Source organism: Poecilia reticulata, chromosome 12 (assembly GCF_904066995.2).
Source record: "Poecilia reticulata chromosome 12, P_reticulata-male-v2, whole genome shotgun sequence".
NCBI classification, from domain to species: Eukaryota; Metazoa; Chordata; class Actinopteri; order Cyprinodontiformes; family Poeciliidae; genus Poecilia; species Poecilia reticulata.
The window spans coordinates 24337570-24356263 of record NC_088841.1 but is presented as its reverse complement, the minus strand read 5'-3'; the positions used below and the strand labels follow the sequence as shown (position 1 = coordinate 24356263).

At 38.1% G+C, this 18694-nt stretch overlaps 1 protein-coding gene and 1 long non-coding RNA gene across 7 annotated transcripts in view; one reads left to right on the top strand and one right to left on the bottom strand.

The window, feature by feature from the left end:
- LOC103474014 (ephrin-A5b-like) overlaps window positions 1-18694 on the bottom strand; it is a 127416-nt gene that overhangs the window by 9350 nt on the left and 99372 nt on the right. The window lies entirely within an intron of this gene.
- Window positions 1-18694, top strand: part of LOC145554061 (uncharacterized) — an 80670-nt gene that overhangs the window by 16373 nt on the left and 45603 nt on the right. The gene's annotated exons all lie outside the window — the stretch shown is intronic.

Here is an 18694-nt window from a genome sequence, read left to right as displayed (position 1 = left end):
GAAATATTAAAGTGCACGGCATTAAATGGCATTAAAAATAATTTCTGTTCTGTCTGGAGGTTAAATCAGATGGAACGTCGGGTTTGCAGATGTTTTCAGTGGCTTTATCCTCAGACATCTGGAATTATCTGGAAATGCTAACGTGTACAGTCACTGTTGACTCATTTGACTGTCCAGGGATGTGGACACTTTAAAAACCTAATGAAAGTAGATTTAATAACCAAATAAAGCCTTTTATTCATCTACTTAATCTTCAGATGAGTTGGAGTCGGCGGTGGTGGCATAAAGTTTCCGGCTGCTGGCTCCTGCAGAGCCGCTCCTGGCTAATAATTCAAGCTCACCGTGGAGCGAAAGGGAATATTTGCTTTGGCTTTCAACGTGTGGAGAGAAAAGCAGCCGTGTGTTAAGAAAAACAGCAAAGAATGTCAAAGCCTGCAGTAACACATGGACACATTACACTTGATGAGAGGACCGAGGTGAGCTGGGAGGAACAGAGAGAAACCAGGCCTCTGGACGGTTAGCATGTAGCTAAGGTCAAGGTTCAACCTCATCATCGTGCTTCCCTGTGCTGAGCAGGCAGCTGTGTTATTCAAGATGCTAATGTCCAGATGCTCCAGCATAGGAAAGGAAACCAATCATTTCAGAGCAGACTGCAGTTTGCTTAGCACTTTAGCGTGTTAGCATTTTGCTAGCTTAATTCTTCCAGCTAAATCCTAAAGCGCTAATTTTCTTGGCTGTTTTGTAAACTTACAGCTGAATAAAGTTCAACATCTGTGTTGCAGTTTTGGTTATCGGCTTTTAAGAACACTGCAGGTAGTTAGATGTTTATGTAAATGCTCTTATTTTGAAAGGGGTGAAGACTGTTTACGTGCAGTTCAGTTTCCTTTCGCTGTCTCCATTTTCCCCCCAGTAACTTTATGTAAAACAAGGATACAAAGTAATATTATTACGACTTTATTCTCATATTAATTTGAAATCGTCGTTATTTCAACTACATTCTTGTAATATTATAACTTTATTTTTATTTTTTTATTAAGACTGTCCTAATACTTTGTCGTAACAAGATGCTCAAGAATCCTCATCGTATTTTTAAAATTTTTTTATGTGTTAGACTTTTCATAAAGTTTCTACTTAATTTTCCTAATATTCAGATGATATTCTCAATATGTAGGAAATACAATTTTAGTTTCACCCAAAGAAACAAGATGGCCGCCGCGGGCGCACCGACATCACTTTGAACTTTAGTAAATCAAGGGAAAAAAATAGAAAATCTTCAAAACATCAAAAATCGAAGAATCCAAAGCAAAACGTTTGCAGAGGTTCATAAAACCCAACAAGATGGACGTAAACGTGACTTAAAGACTGAATATTAAGTCCTTTCACTCATTGATGCTTCCAGTGAAGAAAGAAGGTTTTGCTTTTATCTGACCAAAGAATAAAAGCCAAAGATGGCGCTGGTGCTTTGTCAAGCTGAAGACATAATGAGACGTTTCTGAGTCGGCCGCTGAGAGTTTCTTCCTCCAAACGTCCGGGGGCAGCCACAGGTCAAGCCTCTCTTTGTGATTTATGGTTTTCTTTATCAGGCATAATGATCGCGCTCACAATTAGCTGGAGACACGCTATCAGAGCCCGGCTCTGGCTCAGGGCTGACCCTCGCAGACGCAGCTGCCTCTTAACGACAGCAGAATCGGGGTTTTTTTTGGTTTTAATGGCCGGAAATGGAGGCTTGAAGTGCTCGTTTCACCACCTCAGAGGAACGGCTTCACCTCGTCACCGCAGAGCAGCGGCGGTGATTTCTGCACGTGTCACGCTGCGCCCTTTGAGGTTTTTAGTGGCCCAGTAAATCGTCGCTCTTAGTGCTTCCTTGCTGCTTTTAGGTTTCGGTGAAGGTGAATTTTTAAAGCTTGAGATAAATTATAGGCGCCGTGAGTCAGGGTGAAATGTAAAGTAGCAACACAGGCAGGAAAAATGAGTGAAAATATGGCCTTACTTACTTCTAGAATTAAAATTCACCTTAAGGGAACATTTGAAAAGTTTCTCTCGAGGGTTGGACAGAACACAACCTTCAGAGAAAGTTCAGGCAAGCCTCTCTGACGGCTGCAGGTTTTATGACCTTTAGGTAAAAATATCAGTTTTTCATGCAACAAATGGGAAACATCCACTAACGTTTAGTGTAAAGTCTCCTGAAAACACACTGAATCATTTGATAAACATCACAGAAACGTCGGCTGCAAACCTTTGTTGACACAAGAACATGTCTGGGGAACGTTAGCTTCTGGAAACATTTGCTAACCGTTACGGAAAGGTGAACATTTCACCAAAACTTTACATGTAAAAATCAATGTTTGGTAAACACAAACAAGCTGCAGCCTAAGTGTTTCCAGAGCTCCAGCTAATGTTCTGTTAGCAAAACAATTTGGATAAGTGATGTTTGCTAAAGACTACTGAAAACTTAACTGCAGCTTTCAGAAAATTGTTTTCAAACATGTTGACTTAAAAAAAAAATGGGAAAGGAAACGTCTGGGAAAAGGTTTCTGGAAGGTTCAGAGTTTAGCAAACGGTTTCTGAATAGACATATTTACTAAAACTAAGATTCTGCTAACACAAACTAGCTAAACGCTGATGGATGGTTAGCGTTTAGCTAGAGCATCAAGCAAGCCTTTTGTAAAAGCTCTGTTGATATAAAAAGTAAAAGTTAGGTGAGCAGTTTGGAAACATTAGCTGAAACTTGCTCAAAATAAAGTCTTTAGGAAAAGTTTCAGAATTCATCGTGGTTGGAAAACAAAAAATAAAGTCAGGCGATGAAACATCTGGAAAACTGGATAAAAGCTGCAAGAAATGTTAACACTTCATTTGATAAGGTTAATAAGACTGTCATTACACTGTAATAAACATGTCGTAACACATGTCATGAACATGAATAAGCTTGATCATTACTGATGTAAATTTGTTATAAAAGTATTACTGATTGCACTTTAAAAATTAGGTAACTTTATGTAATTAAAGGTAAAGTTTAAACAGTAATGATTTATTGGTTAATGTCAAGTTGTCATAATAAAGACATTTTGAATAATGTCAACTTTGTATCAAATGTCATAATTTACTGAATGACGCTTTATGACAACAGTCATAAATATTCATGAAGGCTTATTCATGTTCATGTCATGTGTTATGACATGTTTATTACAGTCTTATTCAGCCCCTTCAAATAAAATGTTACCCAAGAAATTTACCTGCAAACATTTTGTATTTACTTAGTGGACATAAAAAAAGATTAAGATTAAGTAATGTCCTGTAAAGGTTCATTTAGCAAACCTTAGTGAAGTTTATAGTTGTTTTCATAGAAATGTAAGATGAAAAACTGGCTAGTTTGGCTAAAAGTGAATAAACATTTCCAAACTTACTGGATATAAATCAGGCAAACGTTTAGGAACGTTTGCTAAAGATAGCTAAGAATGTAGCTGCAAAGCTAGTAAACATGAAAGGAAAAAAGTTTATTTATTTATAACATTTAGTTAACTTTTAATAAATAGTCAATTGATAAGAATCGTTAGCTAGAAGCTAAATATCTCTGATCTGGGCACTGACTGCTAAAAGTTACTGCTGCGACCATAACAACATTTCAGTTAAAAATAAAATGTAGATATATTTTACGGAGAACTTCACGGCGGACGCTAACTGAAGACCTCCAGCCACAGCACAGCTAACATTTAGTGAATGTTTACAGAACGAGCTAACGGAAAACATTAAAGACAGAAGAAGTGTGATGTGGATTATATATATATTGGAAAAGCAGAGCCGCTCTCTAGCTGCAGGAAACACTGATGACCTTCAGCCCCACTGAGTTCTGAAGTGATTAGCAACGATCATGTTGTTGCAGCGCGGCGGTTTCCTGGAGTTCATGGAGACGTTGCTTTGACGTGAACATCGCGGTTATTTAGAGCCGCTTCTGCACAACAAAGAGGATTTTAATATTGTGGCAAATTCATGTGAATTATTTAATGAAAGGCAGTTTCACTTAGTCGTAATTTAACAAAACAATGCCCTGATGTCAGACCGAATCCCAAAACAACTAGAAATAAAACATTTCACTATAAAATAATGATTAAATACGAGGCTGCAGAAGCACTGCAGCTGAGACAAAGAGATGTTTCAATTCACAGTGCGAAGAATTTTAATCAGTGTTAAAAACCTGATGGGAAAGCTAATGCTGAGCAGCAGTACAGAGTCCTATAATACGTTAGAAAACAGGTTTATAGCCTCACTGTGGAGCATTTCATGGGCTTATCTGTGCTGAGATCGCCTTACAAAGATTCATTTCAGTTTCATCTTTCCCTGTAAATGCAACATGAGCTTGTTTTAACGTGCCTCCATGAAAAATTGCGGTTGGATGAGTGTATTTTTCGATCCAAAAAGAAAAATACACCATCACGGTGCATTTAATTTAGTTAGAATGAAAACTAATCTGTTTAAAAGCCTCTTTTTTTTTTGTGCGCTTCATGTATTTGTTTCGGCTGAGCTAATTAATATCCTCCAGCCTCAGGCTCCCAGCATGCATCGCAGCATGTTGCCCACTCAGCCAGACGTCCTACACACTGTCACTGTCCACACAAACAAAAGCTCTTAGTGGCGCGTCGAGCCGCCGAGGACAGATGTTTGCCCTCTGCAGAAAACCACAGACGTCAAGCGGAGAAAGGCGGCTTGAATACCTCAGATTATTTAAAAGGTCATTTGTCAGATTCAGAGATTATTCCAGGCATTTCTGTCTACTCATCTAGCTTTTCAACCTTCCATAGGTTGATGTTGTCAAAGGAGATGTTTTTTATTAAATTCTTAGATATTTGTAGTGATGGACAGTGCTAGATAAAAAACTATCTGCGTTACCCAAAAATGTACATTGATGTACGTTTAATTAAAAAATTAAAAAAGCTTAAATATGAGCAATAATGGACAATGTTAGCCAAAACGTTAGCTTAACTACCCAAAAATGTACATTGATGTATGTTTAATTAAAAAATTAAAAAAGCTTAAATATGGATGGACAATGTTAGCCAAAACGTTAGCTTAACTACCCAAAATGTACATTGATGTATGTTTAATTAAAAAATTAAAAAAGCTTAAATATGGATGGACAATGTTAGCCAAAACGTTAGCTTAACTACCCAAAAATGTACATTGATGTACGTTTAAAAAAAAAAGCTTCAATATGAGCAATAATGGACAATGTTAGCCAAAACGTTAGCTTAACTACCCAAAAATGTACATTGATGTATGTTTAATTAAAAAATTAAAAAAGCTTAAATATGGATGGACAATGTTAGCCAAAACGTTAGCTTAACTACCCAAAAATGTAGTTACAAATGTCTTTTTTTTAAAAACTGCTTTGCAGTGCAGCTAGCTAAGAAGCTAGCTGCGACCCAAAAATTTACAATTATGTATTTTTTATTTGTTTTTAATATCCTTATATATCTGCAGTAGTGGGAGGTACTAGCTAAAAAGCTAGCACATGTGTTTTTTTTATTCTTAGATATTTGCAGTGGTGAAAACTGATAGGTAAGACGCTAGCTACGCTAAATGTAAAGCATTGATCATAAACTATTCTGCTAACATGCTACATCTACGCAGTGTTTGGCAGAAGCTAATGCTAAAGCGCTAAGCAACAACAACTTTTACGATGACACGTTAGTATATTGCCCTCAACAGGATAAAATTTATAATTAAACACTTGCAAGAAATGAAACTTTCACTTTTCTGACAACAAAATGGATTGTTACATTTTGAGATATACCAACGGTTTTACTTTAATTAGGGGCATGCCATAGCAATGCATAAGGAGAGCAGTACTGACTTGCGAAGCAAGTCAGTACTGCCTCCATGCATTGCATGGCAGGCACCTATTGTTCTACACCCAATAGAATGTCTCTTTATCAGTGAGAATGCATTCTGCATTCTCACTTATAGTGTTTCTGTTTTTCTTTATTATCAGTGAGAATGCATTCTGCATTCTCACTTATAGTGTTTCTGTTTTTCTTTATTATTATTATTATTATTCTGTCTTCCGTACGTTTTTTGTCGCTTAACTACTTTCACTATCTTTCACTAATTGTACTAAATTATATATCAAAACGTTCAGCTCCTTCAGGAGAATGGTGCTATGACTTTTGGTAACCTTCACTATTGCACTTTTTGAAATAATTGCACTTTTGTGCAAATATTTTGCCCATTGAAATGAATGGGGAAATTCGGCGAACTGCCGTTTTTGAACTTTTTCTGCTGTTTGACAAACAAAATTATGCTGTTCATACATATTTCACTGTAGAGAAATATTTTATGCATTAAAATATAGCCACTAGTGTCTACTTTATGGAATTATTACTATAATTACTACAGGATTTACTGTTTTCTGTTAACTCCTCTGGAGTACAACCTTGCCACACTTTCTCCTATTCTTCAATGTATTTTCTTCTTGTGCTCTGTTTTTATCTGTGTCTATGCTTTCTGCTTGTCTACTTTTCTGTTTGCCTTCTGGTTTTACTGGTTTTACTATCTTTTAAGATATTCTACTATCTTTAATCAATTTTATAAATTCATATATCAAACATTTCTACTTCTTCTCAACCTTTTTGCTTTTGGTTTTCCTCTGTTTTACTCCTTCAAATATTTCTGGTTCACTGTTTCCACTAATTTTTATACTTATTACTTTCACTATTCAATTGTTTCAACTATTCCTGGGATTGCACTAATTTCCTGTTGTTTCAATTATGCTCTTTCTTAAACTCTGTTTCACTTTTTGACTTTTTCAAATAATTCAGGTTGCACACAAACTCCTGCTTCTGCTGAATTCTGCTATAATTTATATATTATATAATTTATATAATTTATGCAGTATAATTCACTATTAATTCACTATTAAATATATTAATATAGTATATTCACTATTCAATAGTTTCAACTATTTCTATTTCTTCCACTATCTTCGGCTTTCTTCTGCTTTCTTCTACTTTCTTCTACTCCTTAAACTTTTCTCTACTTTTTCTTGCATTTCTGCAGCAGTCATTCTGCAAATATGCATTCTCACGGCTGTTTCGCTAGGAACAGCTATTTTTCTAGTTATTATTATTCTGACTTCCGTACGTTTTTTGTCGCTTAACTACTTTCACTATCTTTCACTAATTGTACTAAATTATATATCAAAACGTTCAGCTCCTTCAGGAGAATGGTGCTATGACTTTTGGTAACCTTCACTATTGCACTTTTTGAAATAATTGCACTTTTGTGCAAATATTTTGCCCATTGAAATGAATGGGGAAATTCGGCGAACTGCCGTTTTTTCACTTTTTCTGCTCTTTGACAAACAAAATTATGCTGTTCATACATATTTCACTGTAGAGAAATATTTTATGCATTAAAATATAGCCACTAGTGTCTACTTTATTGAATTATTACCATTATTGCAACAGGATTTACTGTTTTCTGTTAAACTCCTCTGGAGTACAACCTTGTCACACTTTCTCCTATTCTTTCAATGTATTTTCTTCTTGTGCTCTGTTTTTATCTGTGTCTATGCTTTCTGCTTGTCTACTTTTCTCTTTGCCTTCTGGTTCTACGGGTTTTACTATCTTTTAAGATATTCTACTATCTTTAATCAATTTTATAAATTCATATATCAAACATTTCTACTTCTTCTGAACCTTTTTGCTTTTGGTTTCCTCTGTTTTACTCCTTCAAATATTTCTGGTTCACTGTTTCCACTAATTTTTTATACTTATTACTTTCACTATTCAATTGTTTCAACTATTCCTGGGATTGCACTAATTTCCTGTTGTTTCAATTATGCTCTTTCTTAAACTCTGTTTCACTTTTTGACTTTTTCAAATAATTCAGGTTGCACACAAACTCCTGCTTCTGCTGAATTCTGCTATAATTTATATATTATATAATTTATATAATTTATGCAGTATAATTCACTATTAATTCACTATTAAATATATTAATATAGTATATTCACTATTCAATAGTTTCAACTATTTCTATTTCTTCCACTATCTTCGGCTTTCTTCTGCTTTCTTCTACTTTCTTCTACTCCTTAAACTTTTCTCTACTTTTTCTTGCATTTCTGCAGCAGTCATTCTGCAAATATGCATTCTCACGGCTGTTTCGCTAGGAACAGCTATTTTTCTAGTTATTATTATTCTGTCTTCCGTACGTTTTTTGTCGCTTAACTACTTTCACTATCTTTCACTAATTGTACTAAATTATATATCAAAACGTTCAGCTCCTTCAGGAGAATGGTGCTATGACTTTTGGTAACCTTCACTATTGCACTTTTTGAAATAATTGCACTTTTGTGCAAATATTTTGCCCATTGAAATGAATGGGGAAATTCGGCGAACTGCCGTTTTTTCACTTTTTCTGCTCTTTGACAAACAAAATTATGCTGTTCATACATATTTCACTGTAGAGAAATATTTTATGCATTAAAATATAGCCATAGTGTCTACTTTATTGAATTATTACCATTATTGCAACAGGATTTACTGTTTTCTGTTAAACTCCTCTGGAGTACAACCTTGTCACACTTTCTCCTATTCTTTCAATGTATTTTCTTCTTGTGCTCTGTTTTTATCTGTGTCTATGCTTTCTGCTTGTCTACTTTTCTCTTTGCCTTCTGGTTCTACGGGTTTTACTATCTTTTAAGATATTCTACAATCTTTAATCAATTTTATAAATTCATATATCAAACATTTCTACTTCTTCTAAACCTTTTTGCTTTGGTTTTCCTCTGTTTTACTCCTTCAAATATTTCTGGTTCACTGTTTCCACTAATTTTTTATACTTATTACTTTCACTATTCAATTGTTTCAACTATTCCTGGGATTGCACTAATTTCCTGTTGTTTCAATTATGCTCTTTCTTCAACTCTGTTTCACTTTTTGACTTTTTCAAATAATTCAGGTTGCACACAAACTCCTGCTTCTGCTGAATTCTGGTATACCTTCACTAAGTTTCACTATATATATATATATATATATATATATATATATATATATATATATATAAGTCATATATACTTTATATATGACTTCAAGCCTCTTTTTAAAAGCTAAAAAAATAAATAATGATAATAAAGAAAAGCATTAAAGGTGAGTGTTCTCTTTAGCGTTGGCAAAAACCCAGAAATTATTATTTAATTTCTGGGTTTAATTGGTAGGCGGCACAGTGGCGCAGTTGGTAGAGCTGTTGCCTTGCAGCAAGAAGGTTCTGGGTTCGATTCCCGGCCTGGGGTCCTTCTGCATGGAGTTTGCATGTTCTCCCTGTGCATGCGTGGGTTTTCTCCGGGTACTCCGGTTTCCTCCCACAGTCCAAAAACATGACTGTAAAACCTCAGGAGCGAAGCCGGTGAGGAAGCAGCGAGCTTAGCCTCACGTGCTATTGCGCAACCTCTCGCTAACTGCACTGGCTGCCATTCTATGGGAGCCTGTCTGTACGCCAGCAATTAAATGGCTAAAAACATTTAATATATGGTCTTATTTTCCATAATTTTGCTTATGTATATAATGCACATTGTTTTTTGTCTCTAACTGTGTGTGTATATCGTGTTTTGTGTGCGAAGGAGCGATAACAATCGGCAGAGAACAGACTCGAGGTGAGGCAGGCAGTTCTCTTGCCTCACCGCTGGGGGCGCTCATGATCCCAGATATTGTGACTGCACAACTGCAGAGTAATACACAGTGAGCTAGCCATGGAGCTAGCCACACAGTAAATAAGTAAAGTACAGCGATATATTTGTTTTCTTCTCTCCTCCGAACATGAAAGATTACATTTCTACCCTTAAACAGTTTTCTAAAGTGGATTTTCAATTGAAGCAGGAGATGATAACTAAAGGAAGACCAACACCGGAGCTGAAGGTTTTACTTCAAGACAGTTTGATGATTCTCAAACCGAGTAGAAAAGACATGCCGAGGATCAACTTGGCTTTGGATGAACAGATATTTTTGTGCAGAATTAGGGGTGCATGGATTTCATTGATAGGTAAAGGTAAGACAGCAATAAGATGTTTTTGTTTAGTTTTTTAATGAAATGTGCATTTGGTGGGCTACAGTTAATGTTTAAATAATTCAGTAAAGTAGAAGCGGTAGCTAATCTACCACAGCAATAATTTATTAATAAACATTAAGCTTAAAACGTACTACAACAACAGACTGAATGATTTGTTGTGTGTGCAAAATTCTTGATTTTTTTTGTGTTAAATCCTAAAACATAAAGTGGCATTATTGTCAGTTGCTATGGCAGCGAGTCTGCGTAGCTTGGGGAAAACAGATCACTTTGCTGTGGATCATAGCACGAAATTAATACCTACATTGAAGTTTCACTGAGTTAACGCGGCTATAGATGACATGTAAATATTAGTCTTTTTGCCCCACAGCGTTGTATGCATGCGCGAAATTTCCGTAGGTCCAATAGCATGCATGGTGTCTAAGTCATAAGTCAGTGCCTCACCAGCAATGAACCTCACCGTACGTCACTGATATATAGTGTGTGTGTGCCAAACTGGTGCCAAATCTTTCGAAGTGAAATATCCAAGTGCTCCTGAATGTCTCTGACGTTCTGCTTGGCGTTCTCTGCCGTTACGTTCTCCCTTCTTCGTTTGTGGAGTTACAATATCTGGGTTCATGAGCGCCCCCAGCGATGAGGCAGAGAACTGAATACCTCACCTCGAATCTGTATGGCGTTTGCCGTCTCGAGTAACATGCCGTTTTCGATCGCTCCTCAGCACACGAAACACGATACACACACAGTTGGTGACTATAAAACAGTACATTAAATACTTGGAATTAATTATGGGAAATCAGTTAAGACATTGAATGTTTTTAACCATGTTATTTGCGACGTACAGACAGACGGAGCATGCTCTCATAGAATAACAACCAGTGCAGTTAGCGAGAAGTTGTGCAATCCCAGGTGCTGCATCACTGGCTTTGCTTGTTATACTTATTACTGTTTCACTATTCAATTGTTTCAACTATTCCTGGGATTGCACAAATTTTTTCCTGTTGTTTCAATTATGCTCTTTCTTAAACTCTGTTTCACTTTTTGACTTTTTCAAATAATTCAGGTTGCACACAAACTCCTGCTTCTGCTGAATTCTGCTATAATTTATATATTATATAATTGTATAATTTATGCAGTATAATTCACTATTAATTCACTATTAAATATATTAATATAGTATATTCACTATTCAATAGTTTCAACTATTTCTATTTCTTCCACTATCTTCGGCTTTCTTCTGCTTTCTTCTGCTTTCTTCTACTTTCTTCTACTCCTTAAACTTTTCTCTACTTTTTCTTGCATTTCTGCAGCAGTCATTCTGCAAATATGCATTCTCACGGCTGTTTCGCTAGGAACAGCTATTTTTCTAGTTATTATAAATATAATTTATTATTCTTCCGTTACCGTTAATGCGGCTCGTACCGCTGCATGCTGACCCACAAAAGTGGTATCAAAACGTGCGGCTCAATCCCGGCAAGTGAGCTATTACTTTTATTGGGGATTGGAGTTAAAATGATTACATAAATTAATAAAACGAAAAAATTTGAGATTTTGTGTCTCACAGAATCAGTAATCTTTCTCTATGAAACACACACACAGGACTGTTTATGGCTGACTCAAAAACCCTTTTAAATCCCCCTCACAGGCATAAATATCGCCCTATTGGTCTGAAAGTTGGTCATAACATAGATACACATGCCTGCTCATGTACAATGTTTACAAAAATTTGCTAGGGCTTATGCTTTTTGTCAGGGTCCTTCAGACTGACGCCTGGTGTCTCCCAAGTATAGAAACTGTGTCTGAAGAGGATTTTCCCGCTCTTTGGCTCTCACAGCTGCAGGGATTAATTACCATAGCAACAGAAGAACAGAGTGTCTGGAACTGCAGCTCCCAGGACTGCACTGTAGGGTTTACTGGTATTTACAACTGCTTGTGTTTTCAGCATTATACTACTGATTCAAGACTATAACCATTACACATATGTCCCCCATGTTAAAATCTGACATAAATAAGAATAAATAGCTGATTAAAAGTCTATGGACAGAAATAACGTCGCTGCTCCTTTAAGGAACCAGCGGCACAGACGCAGCGCCTGTGATGCTACAGATCACAAACCTGACAGAGAGCGGAAGAGTAGTCGTAGGAAAAGAGCGGTGATGCTCAGCAAGGCAGGTCATTAGCATTTGTACAAAGTTAGCATTTCACTGTCTATGACTAGTGCACTAGCACTTTTACCTAAAGTTAGCTTTTACCTAATTTTCTCATTAATTAGAAATGTTTAGTATACTGAATAGAGTAGTAAAATTAAAACAACATGGTCGTGTTGCTCCACATCCTACTGCCAGCATTTGAGCTAACATTAGCATATTGGCTAATTTTAGCATATGCATCAATTTTAACATAATGAATGGTACAAGTACAGATTATTCTACATGCTTCTGCCTCTCCACAGGTTATTGACTACGTTGCAGCTTTCTTTAGCATTAATGCTAATTTTAGTATAAAAACACTGGCTCAAAGCCGACGGGCACACTTTGGCATGCCCCTTTAAAATTTCTGCAGGAATTTCTAGTTATAAATATAATTTATTATTCTTCCGTTACCGTTAATGCGGCTCGTACCGCTGCATGCTGACCCACAAAAGTGGTATCAAAACGTGCGGCTCAATCCCGGCAAGTGAGCTATTACTTTTATTGGGGATTGGAGTTAAAATGATTACATAAATAATAAAAACGAAAAAATTTGAGATTTTGTGTCTCACAGAATCAGTAATCTTTCTCTATGAAACACACACACAGGACTGTTTATGGCTGACTCAAAAACCCTTTTTAAATCCCCCTCACAGGCATAAATATCGCCCTATTGGTCTGAAAGTTGGTCATAACATAGATACACATGCCTGCTCATGTACAATGTTTACAAAAATTTGCTAGGCTTATGCTTTTTGTCAGGGTCCTTCAGACTGACGCCTGGTGTCTCCCAAGTATAGAAACTGTGTCTGAAGAGGATTTTCCCGCTCTTTGGCTCTCACAGCTGCAGGGATTAATTACCATAGCAACAGAAGAACAGAGTGTCTGGAACTGCAGCTCCCCAGGACTGCACTGTAGGGTTTACTGGTATTTACAACTGCTTGTGTTTCAGCATTATACTACTGATTCAAGACTATAACCATACACATATGTCCCCCCATGTTAAAATCTGACATAAATAAGAATAAATAGCTGATTAAAAGTCTATGGACAGAAAATAACGTCGCTGCTCCTTTAAGGAACCAGCGGCACAGACGCAGCGCCTGGGTGATGCTACAGATCACAAACCTGACAGAGAGCAGAAGAGGATTCGTAGGAAAAGAGCGGTGATGCTCAGCAAGGCAGGTCATTAGCATTTGTACAAAAGTTAGCATTTCACTGTCTATGACTAGTGCACTAGCACTTTTACCTAAAGTTAGCTTTTACCTAATTTTCTCATTAATTAGAAATGTTTAGTATACTGAATAGAGTAGTAAAATTAAAACAACATGGTCGTGTTGCTCCACATCCTACTGCCAGCATTTGAGCTAACATTAGCATATTGGCTAATTTTAGCATATGCATCAATTTTAACATAATGAATGGTACAAGTACAGATTATTCTACATGCTTCTGCCTCTCCACAGGTTATGACTACGTTGCAGCTTTCTTTAGCATAATGCTAATTTTAGTATAAAACACTGGCTCAAAGCCGACGGGCACACTTTGGCATGCCCCTTTAAAATTTCTGCAGGAATTTTCTAGTTTAGTTATTTTTCTCCACAGCAAGCCTTCTGAACCTTAACATGTTCTAATGACTGGAGAGTTAATTTATTCAGCAAGTCAGATGATAACAAACTGGGATGAACTTGAGCTAATTCATGTCTGTTAAGTTGATAATTCTTGTTTAAAATCGACGAAATCTAAAATTCTGTTTCTCAGGCCAATTAAAAAAAGATTGTTCAACGGAAAAGTAAGCACTAGATGTCATTCCTCATTCTTTATTGGTTTTAGTCGTTTTATCGCCGTAAAACAACTGAAATAATAAAAATCCAAACCAACGTTGGTCTCACACAAAGAGCTTGTAAAAACATGCAGACGCTGCCAGGCGGGTAATTGGTGTTTGTCCTTTTCCCACTACATTTGCATTAGTTGGGCCTCCTAATTGCTAGCCATTGATTTCTAAAGACTAGACTGAAATAGAGCACATTTCCTTTTGCCTGCACTCTACACAGGCTTGGTTGTCAACTTAGATATTATGTGAAAATGACTCATTGTGCTGAGATTTTCCACTTATGGTCCGTTCTTCAGTGGCATTGGCCACAGACCCTCCGCCATTAGCCACTGGATATGTGAACAACATGAAACTGAACTGGTTCAGATCCCCGTGAAACCAGTGTTTCCATTTAACATGTAATTCGATATTCATGCCAGTAATATTAGCACAGGTTTCTGCAGAAACACAAACAGCAGCCAGGACACAAAAGAATAAACATTACTTTGGTTTCCAACGTGGGAATTTCACGTTGTAAGAAGAATAAAACAGAGATGAACAAAACAAATCTGCAGAAAAAGGGAATTGCTGCAAAAACATTCTATGTAAATTTTATATTCTATGTAATGTGTCTTTTTTCCAGACAATTTATGAATTAATCTAAATATTTCTGATTTTATCTTGCAAATTGTTGACTTTTGAAACAGTTTTTTTCTTGTACATTTCTGAAATTAAGATTTTTGGCACTTTTTTTGTCTTATCGACACAAATGGAAAATGAGTTTAAGCACTTTGAGCTGCTTTATTGCTGAAAAAGTGAATATATAAATAAACTTTTTCCTTTTCCATTTGCTCTAACTCTTTTTCACCAAAAACCACATAAAAACTGTTTTTGACATATTGATTTTATGACAATCATAAATCAATCGGCCATGTTGACATGTGGAACGTTGTGCTCCAGTTATTTGTACCAGTTTTGTCTCAGCGGCGTGTGTGTGTTTTTATGGTGTGTGTGTGTGTTGTGTGGAGTTGCCCGTCTGTGAGTCGGCTCCTGGGACGCGCGCCGCCACGTCGTATGGGGGACGTGTGTCCTTCCATACTGTTTGTGTTGGTGGGAGCCAGGTGGCCCTGGGGCCCGGGCGGAGCGAACACCTGCCGTCCATGAGCCTCAGCTTGTTGTTGTGCTGCAGCTACTGAGGGCTGAACGCTGCAGCTGCTGCGTTGGTCAGCACATCTGCATCCTCTGTTTTGATAACTTTTATCATTCACCAAACTCCGCGTTTCGTGCTGAGGCTGCAGTTTTCATTGTAAACGTGCTGCAAATACACTGACAGCCTGCAGATGGCGCTGTGCCGCACTTTAATGTGACAAGAGTTAACGATTTAACGAGTTTTTACTCCTGATTAAACACAAAACGCCATGAAGTTCATGTCAGTTTGAACTGAATGAGCTGATGGGAACGACTCAGGTTCTCCTCTGTCCCACAGCACCACTGAGCCAACACCGTGTCCCACAGCATCACTGAGCCAACACCGTGTCCCACAGCACCACTGAGCCAACACCGTGTCCCACAGCATCACTGAGCCAACACCGTGTCCCACAGCACCACTGAGCCAACACCGTGTCCCACAGCATCACTGAGCCAACACCGTGTCCCACAGCACCACTGAGCCAACACCGTGTCCCACAGCACCACTGAGCCAACACCGTGTCCCACAGCACCACTGAGCCAACACCGTGTCCCACAGCACCACTGAGCCAACACCGTGTCCCACAGCACCACTGAGCAACACGTGTCCCACAGCACCACTGAGCCAACACCGTGTCCCACAGCACCACGACCACACGTGTCCACAGCACCACTGAGCCAACACCGTGTCACTCAGCACCACTGAGCCAACGCCGTTGGCTCAGTGGTGCTGAGTGATTATCACTGTAGTGATTATGTTTGATTACAGCATAAAATCTACTCCTGATTTACTGCAGGTCAAAGTTTCAGTTTTCAGGTGGATGAATGGATGAACCTTTTTAACCAGGTGAATAAAATCAACCAATCAGCTGGTGGTTTCCACCCCGCAGCTCCCTTTGTCGCCCCTCCCCGCCCTGTTTCTGTGCAGCTGTTGGATGTAATCTGCGAGCTCGGCGTCTTCTGCCCCGTCAGCAGATCGTCGCTCTGCTCTCTGCGTTCCAGCGTCTCATTCAGCTCACAGCCTCTGTTTTTAACTTACATCGAACTGCTTCATCATGGCAGCAGGGGCAGAATGGCCGCCGTGCCGTTGTGGCCTCCATCAGGGGAACACGCCGCGCTCTGCGATGATTCCTGACATGAGTTCATCCTCGGGGTTTCAGACGGTCGCCAGCTCAACTCGCAGCGTTTGGCTGCTGGTTCAAAACCAGAGGAAAAACGATTGATTCACCTCGACCCGGCGCTCTACGGAGGAAGATCCGGGAAATGAAGTGGAGGGAGCGGCGTTTTCTCCCCATGACATCAAATCGAGACGAGACGTTCCGATCAGAGGAAAACTGATCGGGAAAACAACGAGTCTGGAGTCGGAAAGCGTCAAACCTGGAAACCACTCAGCTTAGATTCCTGAGGGGGGATTTTTCCCTCAGATCTGGATTTATTTAAACCGGAACGAGGAGATTAATGCTGCGGCAAGAAAATGTATGGAAAGCAGTAACAGATTTAAGTTTCACTCTGTTTGTTTTCCCAAAATGAGAAAAATTAAATGATTCTTCTTTAAAGAGGAAAGTTTCTCTAATGAGCTTAAGAACGTTGCATCACGTACATCCTCCTGGTTTCTACACTGAATTTATCACACGTTGCAAAAATTTAGATTTTTAAACTTAATTTGGCAAATTTTGAGATATTTCACAACATTTGTGATTAAAAAAACCATAAGAGTTTTAAACATTTTAGACTGAAATTTTAAGCAAAAATATTATTTTTGTTATTTTCCCTCAGGAAATTAGAAGAGTTTTTAGTATTTTCAAGAATAGTTGGAGGTTCTACATTCCAGTATGTCTCAGAATGGCCTAGTCAAAGTTAACACCCAAAGTCCAATTGAGAGCATTTTATGTTTACAGATTTTCTCCATCCAGTCCGACTGGACTTGGAAATTTTAAACTGTCCTGATTTGAAACTGAATATTTAGCTTAATAACTAAATATGTAGTTTAGTAATTCACTCTAAAAAGTGTTTTTTCGGCTGAAGTTCATCTTATGGACTTATTTACATTAATTTAACTTAATTCTTTGCTTTTGCTACGATAACTTACTGTTTTGTGTTCATTTAACTCAAAGCTTACACTCTAAAAGAAATAGTTGAACCAACTTAATTTAAGTTTAACCAATTCAATATATTCTAATCATCCAACTCAATTGTTAATTTTATCTAAATTTATTAAGTATGTTTAAGACAACAGATTGAAGTCACTCTTACTCAAATCATTTATTTTCTTTAATAAACATTTAAAATATCTTTGTCTTAATTCTACAGAAATGTAAACAAAAATGGAGTAGGGTCAGATGCTGTAGGATTTCTCTTGTTTTAGTTGTATTTACCCAGAATGCCTGCGCTGTAGTCCACTTCCTGCCTTTGCAGCGGTCTCCATCTCTTGGTGTTCACATACGCATTCAAACCGAACCAGAGTTCACTTAAACTAAAAGGTCGATGCTATTAGTTGTCTTTTTATTAGCTTCATTTGTCTTATGAGTTTGTAACAATAAACACCTCCGTCCATTTTTATTTTTATAAACAGTGTTGATGTTTGACATCAGTTTTCTTCTTACATGCATCCGGGTCACTTTGGGGTTGTAAACCGTTCACACAAAAGTCCAATTGTGGTCACATTATTAGTACCGTATTTTATGCATAGAATAGACGCTACAGTAGAGGCTGGAGTTCGCTATGCATCCACTAGATGGAGCTGCACTCAGGGAATATCAACAAAACAGTCCGACTCCTGTTGGCGAGGAGAGCCTTCCTCGACCGGACGATGGCGACCCGTATCCGTTAGCGCTCAGCATGTTGGTGGAGAACGTGATGCTAAATGACCTGCAGACGACCTGATTCTAGACGGTCAGTAGGTAGATAGGTCAGTCAAACTTTATTAATAGATTACAAACCAGCGTTCTGACAACTATCCCAGCATGCACCACGCGCTTCTTCTTCTACGGGCGAAAATGAAGTTGGCGGCTGCTTACCGTAGCTGATAGACCTGTTGTGGCTCAATATTGGTCCATATATAAGGCGCACTGTTGGAAATTGAAGGTTTTTAGGTGCCTTATAGTGCAGAAAATACAGTAGTATGAAGGCCTTGCAAAACAACAAAAAAAGGATCACAAGGTAGCATAAAGACCTGAGGTGTAAACGTAGCAATGTTCAATATGGTCCACGATCCTGCTAGCTGTTCCTTAGAGTGGAAACAGCTAGCCAGAAGGTTTCAGAGTCCTGCCTGATGACTTGTCATCGTATTTGCGTTGATCCTTGTTAAACACAATCCCATCTTTAAGTACGTGCAGCCGGTTACAGCAGGGAGGAACGAGGAGGTCTGACACGGAGAGCGCAGGTGAAAAATTGAAGCCGACAGCAAAGGAGGCAGACCGGAGCGAGGAGCAACAAAACCGCGTGAGACGGC